General features: G+C 33.1%; 1 long non-coding RNA gene across 1 annotated transcript; it reads right to left on the bottom strand.

Annotated features, from left to right (window-relative positions):
* Positions 1–973: 973 nt before the first annotated feature.
* Positions 974–15,874, bottom strand: LOC140060611 (uncharacterized). The gene is made up of 3 exons (XR_011847345.1): positions 15,549–15,874; positions 2,601–2,683; positions 974–1,758 (listed from the first exon to the last, which is right to left on the bottom strand). It is a non-coding gene; the product is annotated as an uncharacterized lncRNA (long non-coding RNA).
* Positions 15,875–16,964: the final 1,090 nt, after the last annotated feature.

Here is a 16,964-nt window from a genome sequence, read left to right as displayed (position 1 = left end):
AACATAAAAGTCATTGAATCATGTAGTGTACAACCCACTGGGTATATCCATGTAAAAAAATATTAAATTTCTACTGTTAACTACTTATTTTTGGGGTAAAACATAATTTTTTGGTCAAAAATGATTGCTAAACCCGGCAAACCTCCAAAAAAAATATAGCAAACCCCACCGAACCAACATAAAAGTGATTGAATCATGTAGTGTACAATCCACTGGGTATATCGATGTCAAAAAATATTAAATTTCTACTGTTAACTACTTATTTTTGGGGTAAAACATCATTTTTTGGTCAAAAATGATTGCTAATTTTTAACCAAAAAATTATGTTTTATCGCCAAAAATATAGTTAACAGTAGAAATTTAATAATTTATATACCCAGTGGGTTGTACACTACATTATTCAATCACTTTTATGTTGGTTCGGTGGGGTTTGCTATGGTTTTTTTGAGGTTTGCGGGGTTTAGCAATCATTTTTGACCAAAAAATGATGTTTTACCCCAAAAATAAGTAGTTAACAGTAGAAATTTAATATTTTTTGACATCGATATACCCAGTGGCTTGTACACTACATGATTCAATCACTTTTATGTTGGTTCGGTGGGGTTTGCTATGTTTTTTTGGAGGTTTGTGGGGGTTTGTGGGGTTTGCGGTGTTTAGCAATACCCTCTCTGTAAGTAACTTTCATACGTCATAATCATTTGTTATTAACTGTTTTATTAGATAAAATTTAGAAATAATCTAAATCATTTCAATGTTATTGAATATTATAAGTAAAACATATAAACCATTTGAGAGTTTAATAATATTTTTTCAGGGTGAAGTTGGATCCACTGTTCTGTTGACGTTTGAATATTTTGACCTGGAACAACACGATCAATGCTTTTACGACTTTTTAGAGATTCGGTCTGTAAATATTGATGAAGAAGGAATTAAGTAAGTAGAAATGTACAAAATATCAATCATAATTTTTAATTTTAAAATCAGTATTCTTCAATGAACTCCTCTCTGTTTATCATTGTAACCGTTATATAGTCATACTCTTTTCAGTAACAACTTGTAACAAATCTGAAACTGAAGTAATACACGTATGAAACGCCATGTGTGCCAAAATATTTATTTGTGAAAACTTTTTTTTTTTTAGGTATTGTGGCTCATCATCTCCTCCACAAATTGAAAGTTCTGAGAACCAAATACTTCTGAAATTCCATTCCGATGCCAGTGTGACGGATTCTGGATTTAAAGGGTCGTACATTATAATGAACGATGTAGGGGAGTGGAGTGGCTGGTCTGAATGTACACCATCGTGTTCAATCAGTTCCAAACAACGGCGTAATCGTCAATGTACAAGTAACTCTTGTTCTGGAAGAACGGTTGAAGAAAGGGAATGTGACGTACAATCTTGCTTTGGTGAGTTCAAATCAAAATTAATTCGTTGTAAATCTTACTTCTTACTTTAGCTCCCAGGCAGGCTTTCGCCTGTCAGTGGTGCTACAGTAGCCTCTTTCTCCAGCTTTGTCTATCCAGCATCTCGCCGCTATTTCTCAGTTCTCTTCTAATTAAAAATGTTTACTTAGGAAGATACAATGTTTCAAACTGATTATATATTTTTAAAATTGATAATTTCTTGAACAGTACCAGTAGCATCAGTGTGTGGCCAGGAACTGGTGGAACAAACAGGTGACATAACATCTCCAGGTTTTCCATCCGAGTACAGCAATGGAGAAGACTGCCACATATTAATATCTGTGAGTATAATGCCTAAAACGATGTTAATATTTATTTACTTACTTAAGGCAAGAAATGAGCATTGTAATTTCCATTATATTGGGCAATAAAAGGAATCTGTTTTAAAATTACTGTTTATTTATAAATAAACACACTACCTATCAATATATTTAAATATATCATCTACCAATTATACCAATGCAAAACCTGGTTTGACTGTATTTATTATTATCTTTTTCTATTTAGGGCAGAGAAACTACGACTATTAAACTAACATTTGAATTTATGGAATTGGAATTTTCAACTGGTTGTATTTATGACTTTATTGATATTAGAATCGACAACACTGATACAGATGGAACACGGTAGAGAAATAATATAGGTCTTACAAATACAAACAAATACAATGTTGATGTGTTGTTGATTTATAACAGCATCTACAACATCTTACATGCTGTACATCCTTTTGTTTCTAAACATGTTTCTGTTATTAAAATACAGCATAACGTGTTTTTATCTTATAATCATTTTCTAGATATTGTGGTACGGATTTACCGCCAGTTATAGAGAGCGTTGGTTCCGAAATGCGACTGAGATTTTTTAGTGACGGTAGTGTAACAGCGACAGGATTTATGGCATATTACGAAATCATCAACCATGTTAGTGAATGGACGGACTGGTCTGTGTGTCCTTGTGACGGTGGTGTCCAGAATCGAATGAGAGAATGTATTAGCCTAGACGCTGTATCTGAGGTATGTAGCGTCACTATGTTTGAAGAAAGATCATGCAATTATGTACCATGTCCATGTAAGTTACTTTTTGTACGTTTCTTTGTTATAATAATATATAATAATATGATAATTTAATATAGTTACCGCTAACAATACTCACGAAACCTGCACATAGACAACATGAAGAATAATTTCAGGCAATGCAATGCGTTTGCATGACTGCAAATCTATTAAAAATAAATAAAACATTTATAATTTAAAAACGCATACTGAATCCAAGTTTAACAATTTGTATTTGTGTTTGATCGTTTCCTCCTTTAAACATTTATACTGTACAGTGAGAAATGTGTTCTCAATGTACTTAATATAAAGTACAAATTACATCAGAGTAGGGCAAAACATCTGACCAATTACTCAAATCCCTGACGCAAGCTCCTACACAGTAGTTAAACACAATTACATTCTATAGTAACATACTTATTACTTACTTATTGCAATCGGAAACAAGATCATTCACTAAAGAGTAACATACAACTTGTATTTTGATTAATGTTACTTAAATTGATTTTTATTTAGTTATCGGATTAGATCCTTGTGATGAGCAGTCGCTGGAATGGTCAGAATGGACCACGTGTTCCACTTCATGCTCATTGGGAATGCGTAACAGATATCGAAGTTGTCAAAGTGTTAATAATACAGAAACAATCGTATGCAACCTGAGAGATTGTCCAGGTAAATACGTTTCCATGAATGATTTAGACTTGAAGTTGTAGGCCTAGGCCTACTTACCCGAATAATAAAGTATACCTTATAATGCAAAGGTAGCGCTAGAAAAAAAAAAAAAAATTAATAACTTCATTATTTTTTTGTGGTTTACTAAATGTACTGATTTATTTTTTGTTTGCTTTTTCGTACTGTACATGAGAACCTTTCCCCTCCCTATCCCTCACACACGGTCAGGACACGCTACACCCCTCCGTCGGCACTTATACATTTAACTTTACTTATTTAATTTACTTCCCAATTTCAAATCTCTGCCACGTGATTCCAATGAATATGATTCATCAGCGTCAATTAAGTAATTTGGAGAATATTTGTATATAATTTTTTATTCCTAAACCTGTTATGTTATGTTAAACGTGTTTGATATTAATTTTTTAAACAATTTATTTCAAAACCAAAACAAGTTTTCTTATAACATAGGCTAAAAAAGATCATGTTTTGAATAATCCTTATTCATTAATGTTCAAAGTAACGGATGATCAAGTATTTTGACATTGTATTCTTTACTTATTTATTTTCTTTTTAATTACAGTATTCAGTGAATGGACACGGTGGTCAGAATGTGCGCATCTTCACGGAAAATACGAAAAACTTCGTCTTCGCTTTTGCGCGGAAGGCGATCACCTTTGCAATGGATCTCCAGTAGAAATAGATTCGTGTGATGTAGGGATGTAACGATAACCCAGTTAGTTAAAGATGTATTGTCCCTTAAAACACAAAAAATGAAGGTAAAAATATTCTATATCTAAATTGGCCATATCAAAGTAATATTAAAGTTATTCACTTTAAGTCGATAATTCGAGCCAAAAACAACAAGTTTACGTAACTAACAGGTAAATTAGTTTGATTACATTTCGTCTGGAAAATCGTCGCGAGCGAAAGTAAACACATATTTCGCGTATGCATTATGCATGATATGCTAATTAGGATTGTTTACAACTCGTCACGGTTGAGACTGTTTTCACATAGATCGCGAGAGGAAGTTTTATGATTATGCATATAGAGTAGCCAAAAAAAGCGCGTTGCATTATGAGATATGTTTTGATCGAAAACTATGACTGGAAGTAAAAGTTATTTTTTGAACGAAAAAACGTCTGTATTTCAGTTAAATGATATTTTTTCGGGTGTCTAAAAAACTCAGATATCTGAGTTTTCTAGATCTAGAAAACTCAGATATCTGACTTTTCTAGATCTAGAAAACTCAGATATCAAGATCTGAGTTTTCTAGTTCCAAAATGGAACTAGAAAAGTAAAAACCCAGATCGTTCCATTATTAATAGAGGGTAGCTTGTTTGAAATACTACAGTAGTATTATAGGCCTACGTTTTCTTACTAATCTATATATAAATTATGGTTAATTCTGACATAATAATATAAGTAGTTCTTTGATAGTAAACCAATAAAACTTACGTTGGCAAGACAGTTTCGTCTAGCTGTCAGCTTGACTTCTTCAGTTGCTATGATGCGTTATGGCGCCGATTGGTCTCCTTTCCAGCCACTAGATGATTTTGTTGTGTAGCCTAGGGGACCAGTCGTCGTCAGAAGCTGATCGTAAATGTGAGATAGTTGGTGCGCGCCTTCGTCTCTATTCATCTTTGTATTTTTATTTTGCTTTCTTATGCTGATGCTTTCTTTAATTTTTATGCTGATGCTTTCTGTAAAATTAAAGAAAGCATCAGCATAAGAAAGCAAAATAAAAATACAAAGATGAATAGAGACGAAGGCGCGCACCAACTATCTCACATTTACGATCAGCTTCTGACGATGACTGGTCCCCTAGGCTACACAACAAAATCATCTAGTGGCTGGAAAGGAGACCAATCGGCGCCATAACGCATCATAGCAACTGAAGAAGTCAAGCTGACAGCTAGACGAAACTGTCTTGCCAACGTAAGTTTTATTGGTTTACTATCAAAGAACTACTTATATTATTATACGAATCGAAACCAGAAGAAATGTTTTCATTAATTCTGACATAGGCGAGCACAATGCAAAAACTTCGGTACAAATCTCCGCCTTGGATACCTACCTTATCTATCTCAGATGTACCGCGAGACGTAGATTTGATAACATTGGTGTTCAGTTCGACGCTATTTTTCCATATTTTTTGGAAGATATTATAAAGAGTTTTTTAACAACATTTATGATTTCAACAGTAGATTTTCTACTCAATTTCAATTCTTCGCGGTCAAGTAATTTCTGGGTTTACGATAAGTTCACCTTGCAGCAACATGGTTTCAACAAGGGAGCAGTTAAAATAATAGATTTGACCCTAAAGGTGACTGGAAACAGGCACTTTCCATCAATCAATACAGTGTCCCTTTGGAAGACGGAAGAAAAAACAGATAGTATAGGACTGGAGCTTAAGTTGGCCATTAGTCATAGCCATTTTAGTTTTTTGTTTATTTTAGGAACGGACCGCGCGTGTGAAAGTTACAGTAGTTAAAAAATAAAAATTATACAGCAAATTAATAAAGATCAAATTAAATATACGCCATAAAGAATCGGAATATATTGTGGGGAATAGTATTATAAAATTACATAGGGAGATTTGATGATAAGACATTAACCGAGCGAAATCCCCATAGCTGAGTTTTATTAAGTAAGCTGGCAGGAATAACTGTAGGCTATCTGTGTCCCGTTAGGACCGAGATGTCTGCCCATGTTGCAAGCCGTAATGTCTTCTACTCTGTCACGGCAGTTAGTTTCAAAAGATGTTTAAATTAAATAATGTATTAATACTTATTAGGATGATATTTATTTGAATAAACGCCTCTCCAATAAAACATCACTTTGAATAATAATCCCCACCTCTAATAAACGTCCATCCCATCCACATTTATAATAACACAATTATACTATTTGTAGTAGAATTCATCGCACTGTTATCTACAATTTACCAAGCATTTGTTATTCTTTTTTACCACGTTTCATATCTATTAGAGGATTTCATTTGATTATAAATGTTACCATATCATTAAAACTACAAAATTTAACATATATCCCTCGAATAAGCACCTCCCTCAAATGAACTCCGCCTCCCCACCTCCGGCCTATAGGCCTAAGGGCCCTACCACACAATAAAGACTATACTTTAAAATGTTATCAATCATCTAAGACACTGTGAAACAGAATAGTTTAGTTTTACGAATGTCAAGCATTTTCAATAATGGTAACCGACAGAAAACGTACAAGAAGAACATTATCATTCCGAGAACCATCGTCTACACAATTCCTAGAGGGGGAGCGAGCGAAGCGAGCTCACCCTCTAGTAATAATAATTATTGTAACTTGTAGTAGCAGCCTACGACTTAAATCATAAAGAAATACAGTATACACCTTTTTTAAAATGTAGGCTTAGCATTTAGGCCTAGCCTAGCTAAGCAAACTCAATTAAAGGCTCAACGTGTGGGCGCTATCGCGATGTATCGCGAAGAGTAGGCCTGGTCCTACTAGGCTAGAAGAGGTCAACTCGTACCCAAAATAACTCGTACCTATTCCCAACTTGGCTAACTCAACCAACTCGTACCAACACCAACTCGTACATACCTAATTTTTAAGCCTACATTTCAACGGTAACGTGCACTGTATTTTCTTTATGATTTAAGCCGTAGGCCGCTTCTACATGTTACAATATTAGTAAGAAAACGAGGCCTACAGTAATCAGTTTTAATAATACTCTAGTATGTCATATGACCTACCTTCTGATTAATATTGGAATGATCCAAATGACCTACCAACCAATCATTTGACGATCTGAGTTTTCTAGATCTAGAAAACTCAGATATATCTGAGATCTGAGTTTTACTAGATCTGAGTTTTCTAGACACCCTATTTTTTCGACTAATTTTTGGTGAAAGTTAAAAACTATTTTGATACTTCAAAAATACAACTTTTTTTCAAAATCTTTATTTTTTTTTTTTTTTGGGGAATTAGTCAAAGACAATACATCTTTAACTTAGGGAAACGAATTTTCCATTAGTATACAATAATGTATACTAATGAAAAAGTAAAGTTTACAAATATTAGGCTTAAATAAAATCAGGTGAAAGCACACCGGTGAAGGTATTAGTTTCTATATATTTGTATCACACGATTATTCCCGAAGAAGACTGGATATTATTGAAATGTTGTAGAGTTAGCCCAAGTATTATAGTAGTTAAATGGCGTTTATAGTCCATTTATAGGCTGTTTTCTGTACAAATTACTGAAAAACAAATTATTAGGAAGTATGAAACAATAGGTATTGTGTTTTGAGGTATATAACAATAGAGGTATTACCGTATATAATTTAAATTAGTTACATGCTATCGTGTTGTGTTGGTAACATTTAAAGTGGGTTAATTCAGTATGTTGCCTACTATGCTGTATAATTTAAATTGTACAACTTGTAGTCCAGTTTTACAAAGTACTGAAAAGTAAATGACTACGGAAGTATGAAACAATAGGTGTTGTATAAAACGGGTGTGATGTTTCGAATATATGATACTTATGTATGCACGTGCAGGAGTCAATTAAAAAAATAAATAATAAGGTCATTAAAGGTGTCTTGATATAACTAGGCCGACATATTATAATTAATACTGGTATTTTATAACAACGACAAAAATAAAAAGATAAGAATATAATGAAGTGATATGATAAGTATGTCTTGATTGAACTATACCGACATGTACTTAATTTAACAATGGAGCATCGCAATGTATGAATTGTGTGACGTCAAGTATAGATGTTAGTTTCATTCTTTTAAAAAAAAAGTAAAACAAACAAGATTCTTGAAAGAAGTTACAGGGTTCTACTTCAATTTTGTTTTGGTTAACAGGTACATATTTATTATATATCTATATATGTTATATTTGTTATAATTAAATAATGCAAAGGTTTCTTATGGCTACATTGTTTAATATTGATAATAATTTATTCTCAATTTTACTCTCACGATTGTATAATTGAACAATACCAGTAATCGGGCTTTCCATCAACTATTAGCATCTCTCACTTTTTGTAACCGCACAAAACTGTGTTTAATTATGTTGTACGGTTTATTGTTTTTTTAAGCTAGTGCTAAAATGTTAAGTGCAAAATGGAGATTTATGAAAATATTTTCTAGCTTAAATTACAATACATATTTAAATTTTAATTTATGTTTCTTTACTAGATATGCAGACGGTAATGATTCTATTGGTGGATATAAAGACGATGAGAAAGATATCAACAAATTTAGTTCAATCAATCGCGTCCATTTCATTAGATCAAACACGAATGTTTGTATTTTTATGTAAGAAACATTTTAAAAATGTTATTTTCATGTAACAAATTAAATTTATCTACACAAATATGTTTATGTAACAAACTTCTTAACAAATTTATCTTATGTATCAAATTTCTTTACAAAATTATTTTTATGTAACAAATATCCTTGAAAATATATCTAGCATGATATAAATTAAATTTAGAATATGTTTTATTAACAACAGGTAAATAAAATTATAACACTGAATCATTATCTTTTTTATACAGTTGTTTTATTCGTATGTATTTTTTGTCACAATCATAAATAAACAACAAACCTAATTACGACCTAAATTAAACAAGGCCAACAGCCATTAAGTCGCGTGCTACAATGCATAGTGATACCGGACCGACAGACAGACCGATAGACCGACAGACAGACCGACCGACAGACAGACAGACCGACCGACATAGCGAACTATACTGACCGAAATTACTGAACATGTTTAAAAATGTTGAAATTGCCTGAAACGTACTCTTATTTCATCGAAAATAAATTTTGAAAATTTTAAGCGCGCGTACGCATGCGTTACATGCGCTACGCACGTAATTGTATTGCCATATGATGATTTATGCCCTGAAATTTATGAGTACCAAATTTTATTTAATGGTGATTCATGGTTGTGAAGATATGATTACAAACGTGATTTCGTTAAATCGTGCGTAGACCGCGTAATTTTTTATTGCGCACCGTGAAAACATAACCACATTGATTCCTGGCCATAAGGAATATACTGTGAAAAATTGACCTAGCTAGATTAAACTGATATCAAGATAAGGTCAGAAAGCGATAAAACGCATAGTGATACCGGACCGACAGACCGACATACAGACAGACCGACAGACAGACAGACAGACCGACCAACCGACCGACATAGTGAACTATAGAGTCGCTTCCACGCGACTAATAAATGTACAAATTAAATTCAGTTATAATATATTTTATTTATTTTTGACAATTTTCTTGATAAAATTTAATTATGTTATACGGTATTTACTCTATTCAAACTGTGTCATCCTTTGTAATTGTCCTTAGCTTCTGTCGGAACGATGTGTTTCTTTTGTTTGATTATGTGGATTTCCAATTTCAATCCATTTCTATAATATGTCTAATCAGCAATCATTAATTTCCGTTCAGTCCTTCATATCATCAAGACGCACTTTTTTGTGTTTATAAAATCTCGTCACTATACTAAGTATTAAAAATTACATTCGGCTCAGTATATTCACATTTTTTGACAAATTAAATGTTAATGTTGTAACTTTCTAAACACAAATAAATCTAACACATTTTTTGACAAAATTAGTTTCTATGTTAAAAATTTCTTAAGTTGTAACTTTCTTGACAATTACATCCATTATCATTTGTTTTGTCAAGCGTTATGGTTGATTTAGAGGAAGTGGTTTTAGCATACATTGAATATAAATTGACAGGGTTAGTTGTTTTGGACTCGCCCATACTCCAGAGTACTATTCGTGCTTGTAAAGAGTTGGAAAACAATTTTAATGTGTTAGATTTGTGTAAAGATGTTTCTTCGGAAGCGCTGTATTATGTATTAGAACAAATGATGAGCGATAGAAAAATCAACGTCGGCAGACTTATGTGACAGGACTCGTTGTATGTACATGTGTTGCGACACAATGTGACACAAAGACCAGTTCCAACCCGTAAAAATATTGACAGATATGGCTTTACATCAAATCAACCCATTTTAAGTGAAAGTTTAACTACATGTTTACATAATTATAATAAACGGTTTTAATATTTTTGTATAGGTGCTACTCTTCTTATATCGGCTACCTAGACAGAGGTCCATAGGAACTGTCAATTGGATCAGGCTGCGAAGTGGTAAGTGCTTATCTTCCATTCTCATGCTACTGTAGGAATGTTATAGTTTATAGTATTGGTACTGTAGAAGCATCCTGCATGACCTAACATTTAATGGTACACAACTGTACTGTGATCTCTATGCTCTCTGTAGATTCCAACTATGATATAATACTTTTTTATATATATTTATAGGATTATGAAATATAAATACTAACATTTACAATCAATTAAACCATTGAGATAATAGATACTTTGTTATTGATAATCATAGATATAGGTTATGTGCATGTTAAATAATACTTCATTATTTCATTCATTGTAGGTTGGAATAATCATGCATGAGATTGGCCACGCTATCGGCTTTTTTCATGAACAATCACATCATGATCGTGACTCTATATCCAGGTTAAATAATATTCGGGAGGGTTTGGAAAGACAGTTTGAAAAATATACCGCTGATATCGGAACCACTGAAGGCGTTCCTTACGATGTTGGCTCTATCATGCATTACAGAAAATTTGTAAGTAAAGGTACATTCAACACTTGAAATTAGTGGAGAATAATTTTTAAAACGCTATTGATATATTAGAAATAAATATGCATGCTTGTTTTGGAAAGGGGAGGTGCTCATGTTAGGAAGTTGGACGTAAAATTGAATCAGATATTGGCAGAATGAAACTTGATTAACGGAATTTTCCGTTTCATGATCCGGTTTTTTAAAAAAACTACCTTGAAATTAGAAAAAAGAGTCACACATTACTCACCAACGGCGGAACTATTTGTCTCCTGCGGGAGGATTCACAAAACTTATCAAACTATTTTTGCTTCCATTTAGGCCTAGGCTTTTACAAAGAACGGAGAACCAACGCACAGTGGGCCAGAATCAATTCAAAGTGTGCCAAAAGTCCAAAATGGTAAATGTGGCATTCCGAACTTTTTAATATTGGATTAGGAAGAAGACATCTTAAATTATATAAATCCACTAATAATTTATTTTTTTGTAAATTTTAATAGTGTCTTGTAACCATGGAAACTTGAAGAACCCATGGCATTTCACTTAAAATGAGCAAAAACAACAGTTTTGATAAATTCGCTGTTATTTTTTCTAGCGATGGATTTTATACTGCATGAAATTGTTGTCTGTTATTAATAATATTAGGCAGTAAAATAACATTTTCGATTATTGCTTTATTTTAGGGTTAAAAGTCACAAAATATAGCCCAAAAATACCAAAAAATCATATTTTTAAAGTAAAACCACTAAAGTAGTTTGGATTCGCGTCGATTCGCGCGCTAATTTTGACATTAATATTTCGAGCAAAGCTTGAGCTTTACGTTAATACCAAATTTGGCTGCGAAAATTTGCGACATTGCATATAGGAAGCTATTTAAATTTCCCGTTTTAAAATAAATGTATAATGCATTTCCATTGACACATTGATGTACCGCAATCGCACGAACTTGACGAAGAGAAAACCTTTCCACGACGCGTCTGTATTGGAAAAGAGAATGCTACCAGTGTGAGAATAAGCATTCATAAATGTAGGTACAGGTAACATGGCCTCCATATCAAAATACAACCTTTAAAGCTGTCCCTTCGGCTGGTTTAATTACCAACATTGAACTAGCCTGCAATGTATGTTTACGTGAATTGCGTTTACATTACAATGTAAGGAATGACGAGAACATACCAAAAGAACTTTTGGAGTACTGTATACTACTAAAACTATCAAACCATTTCTTTATTATTTACGAAGAAGATGGTACAAGTATGGCCGTCACAAGGTTCATTTCATCAGCTATTATTAGTCAGAGAACCAAAAGAACTTCTCTATGCTGCTTCACAAGGCGTCTATAAGCAAAATTCACATTTAAAATATGTGCTGAAGTTTGCAATGCTAACACCATTAAGACCAGCTAAAATAAGAAAGTTAATATCCGAAAAAAAACCCAGAACCGATCAAGTTTACCAGTGAAAAAGCTTTGTCACTTTTAGCTAGTTGAAACTGATATGACAAAACAGTCATACCAAACAGGTTTGTGGAACGTGAGGGAAGCTAAGCATAGATGCTACGCAAATAATATAACGGTTAAAGAAGATTCGGCAAGAGTACCCCTTCAAAGCTTGCTGGACCAAACTGCACTTCGAATTGTTCAGTAAAAAAAAGAAGAAATTACAGAAGTAGTTGAACATAAAGATACTTCCTCGTGATTTTGCCGACCTTTACACCTGCAATATATTATTTGATATTAATTAACTATGAACTGGCTGCAGATGAAAACAGAAAAGACAACATCTAAATACACTACAATTTACAATTCACCATAGTTGACCAAAAGGTCGTGAATGCTTTGACTGAAACCAAGTATTCAATGCGATGTTATATATATGTGGAGCTACTCCAAAACAGTTTAATGATTTGGATAAACTCCCATCGTCAAGTGAAGAAGCCTACACCTATGGCTCTCGCCACTACACAAATGGAGTAGGTGCTTCGAAATGCTAATTCATATTGGTACAGAATGCCAGTAAAAAAAGGGGCGTATTTCGTCTGATAGTGAAAAGCCATCGTTGCCGATATGAAGAAAAGAAATACACGATCGGTTTAAAGAAGATATAGGAATGAAAGTAGATGAACTTAAACAAGGTTCAGGAAAACAATGGCAACATAGCTTGCAGAGCTAGCTTTCCAGGAAAAGGAGACTTTCGCTGAAATTTGCGGGTTGGATGTAAATCTAGTACGTGTTTAGACCCTTTACAATTTAGGGACTACTGCCGAAAAACAGCAGAGTTATATATACAACTCTATCCATGGTATAAAATGCCAGTGAGTGTACATGTTCTTCTAGTTCATGGTTCATCAATTATTTAGAGTTCTGTATTACTGATAGGTATGATGAGCGAAGAGTCTATCGACGAAAACATACAATGAAAACAAACAACAACATAAGTGATGTATTTCAGTCATTTAAACCCTTATTTGTAACATACAATAAAAACCTATTTTCAATATTAATATTATTCACACAACAATCAGAAAACAGTATTTGTAATGATATCATACTGAACAATAAAAAGATGGTTTCATTGAACTCTGTGGATCTTTAAATAATTTAAGTTTCGTTTCACTGTGCAACGATTCAAGTACTAAATCCACTTGATAGAGATAAGCTTGGAAACCGGAACAAGCTTAGTTTCTACGACATCAAATTGGCCAACAGCATTTACCAGTGCAGTAGTAAGATTTGTTTACATTTCCTAATATGTTGGTTTAAATAACAGGAAAGTTGTAAAACCGGTATTCTATAAACCAACGCGTTATACATGAATTACTGTATTATACATTTACCCAATCAACTTAAGTATTGGTATTTATACAACTCATTTCATAAACTACTTTAATGAATCAACCATTGTGTATGCCAAAATAATATACAAAACAAAATGTATGATTGATGGTCTCTATGTTGTGACGTTCTACCACCGAGTAGGTGTATTCAGTTTTTCCCCACGTGATACAAATAGCCTCGGTAGTCCAGACAACTGCGTGTGTCTTCGGTGTTTTTGATTATTACTGATTATGTACGAATCCAGTACAAATTTAAAGACTACAGTTACATTATAATATTATTTTTCAATAAAATTTCTAGCTGGATGCAGTTCTTTAGACTGTCAGAATGAAGGCTACGTTGGACCTGATTGTGCCTGCGTCTGTAAAGAAGGTTTTTCCGGATCTAACTGCGAGATTCAAAGTATGTATTAATAAATGTAATAGGCCTAGGCTTCAACACAAAATGAGGCGCATTTGGTCATATTTTACCATATACAACTTTATCGACGATTAATAGACTACAGTACCTAGGATAGCCTACATATTTCTGTAGTTTTTTATTTTTTTTTACTTTGAAAGATAAGAAATAAATGTTATTATGAATGAATGAATGACATTTTTTTATTGGGAATAAACAATGGGAATTTAAAACAAAATGTAAAGTTGGTTACGATGTACTAACTAACATACGCTTCTCTCTATTTTTGAGTGCTCTTAACAACCGAAGAACCTTTCGGAAGTATTGACTCGCCCAACTTTCCACAAAATTACGACAGTAATAGAAGATGTACAGTTATTCAAGGTAAGCTTAATGCCTATTGTCAACTTACCAACAGCAATAATAATAATTGGGATAAATGGAATTAGATACGTATGTTAAAAGCTTATCTATGCTAATCATGCTATCATTTTGAATCACCCCCTTTTAAAAATGTTGAACATTTGAGTGAGAAAGACTATTTTGGCGCGTCGTGAAAACAAAAGGTTGTCTATTTATTTATCGTCTGATAACACGGCATCCATTGGAACAATCTTTTACCGAATTCTTGAATAAAATACGTAATCATTAACAAATGTAATTAATTATGTATCTTGTATTATTGTCAGGCGCCAGTCGTAAGCACTATGACTACGTCGAAGTACGGGACAATGCCAATGGCTTTGAAAATCCACAACCGTAGGTATTCTTAGCAACAATCTCACTCAAAAACAATAATAATAAAAATATTCGTTTTTATATAGCGGTCATTGCACAATGCTTCTAAGCATTATTCACATCACATTATTACCCCAGTCATTTTTTGTTTGGATCAAACACGTATGGATACTATAATGCAGCTAGTAATTAGCGCAAAGTTGTGTCAGGTCAATTCTCATACAAAATCATCGCTGCACCTACCAACCACTCTGGGACAAAATGGAGTTCTTTCCCAAAGATTGGCAAACGATTCAAACCTATTGTGGATGTGTATGCAAAAAAGTACCCATTTATGATTTGGTTTGTCGTTTGTGATTTAGCCGTCTAAAATACATTTTTGGTTAAAAAAAATTTCTCTACCGGATTTTCCCAGTTATCGGTATACTCTTTCATAAGCCGTTAAAAAGTTTTAAAAAAACGTGTAAACGTAAAGAAGTACTAAAAGTGTTTGGCTAGGCTTAATTAATTAGCAAATTTGTATTCAAAATAAAATCACTAATCTAATTAATAATAGCCTATTAATAAAACACGAAATATAAATGTTTAATTTAATAAGTATTCATTTTTAAATACATAGGCCTATATGTGCATTTATCTAAGCAAATATGATTGTAAAAACCATATTCTTTTGTGAAATTATAAACTATTCTTACTTACCCTGCTTCCGGTTTGTCTAGGCCTATATGTCCTAAATGTCAATCCATTCTTCAATAACAAGAACGTTTCTTGCAGGCGAATTATTTCTATCGCTACATGCCTAGGCCTAGGCCTGGGCCTAGCTTCACATCGCGTAACGGTAGTCAAATTTCCCTCTAAAATTCCTCGCACATCAATTAGCGGGTTAAATGTACTTACTGTGCAATCGTAATTACAACAAATTAACCAAATTAATCTGTTTTCAAATGATATTTATGAAATATTTTCAGATAGCAAACATCTCATGATTTCCATCATATTTCAAATTTACCCCTTGAACTCATAGTTTTACTCTCCAAACGCTAGAGGGCTTGAAATATCTGTATCCAAACCTATGTCTGAGCAAGTATGAGTGTCGACTTTTTTCCGACATTGGAGAATTTTTGTTGATTGCCGTTGTCGACTTTTCTCGACATCAGTATTATATCTTAAGAACATCAATTATTATTATTACGTTGCTTGGCTTCTTTCAAGATGTATAGTATAAATGTATTTGTCTACATGATAACGTCCACAATTTTCAAGTTATTACTCATTTTTTTAAACTCAGATTTATTATGCGTTTAATAGAGTATCCTTTGGCTCTTTTTCATTAATCAAAAATATTTATTTATTCCACCAAGACCGATCACTAGTGTAGGAAATGAAATTGCAGTGATTTTCAAGTTTGATGGCCACATTCAGTTGTCTGGGTTTAAAGCAAGCTATTATAAACGGTTATGTCATTCCAAAAGAGAGTATTGAGGTAACAACAACTAACACACCAGTGCAGCCCACTACAACCATAGCACCACCTCTACCTATTATAACAGTAAATATCGGTGTTGTTATTGACGGTAGGTAAAATACAACGATATCGCTAGGCCTACAAATGTATTTTTTCCAAGAAACATAATGCTTTTCTATAAAAACACAAAAAACAAAACACCACAAATACACTACTCTAAAAAAGCAACAAATACATTTATTTTAGTAACGAAATATTAATTGTTTTCATGTTTTACAAATAATATACCACTATAGGCCTATACAGTAAAACATTGCGATTTAATACTTTGTTGAAACTATCACCGTCGATTGAAATAGTATAGTACATGTAACGATACATCACTACGACGTGTATATGTTTATATAATTTAAAACAATTTGTGAAAACCACCTCTATTCGGGCAAAATCATAAATTCGATTTAATGGTCAATACATTTTAAATTATCTAACTCAACTTAATTAGTAGGCATAATGGTTTTCAATTGTTTTTAGAGCCAATTCATACTTAAGTTGGTTCCTACCCTACCCTCCGAAGTTGTTCTGCGTTTACTCCCTGGTTTTACAACGCTACTCATGCCAGTGAGGGAAGGGTGGTGATGTGGGTGGTT

Source organism: Antedon mediterranea, chromosome 10 (genome assembly GCF_964355755.1).
Source record: "Antedon mediterranea chromosome 10, ecAntMedi1.1, whole genome shotgun sequence".
NCBI lineage: Eukaryota > Metazoa > Echinodermata > Crinoidea > Comatulida > Antedonidae > Antedon > Antedon mediterranea.
Note: the sequence above shows the minus strand (reverse complement) of the source record. Positions and strands in the feature narration are given on the sequence as shown.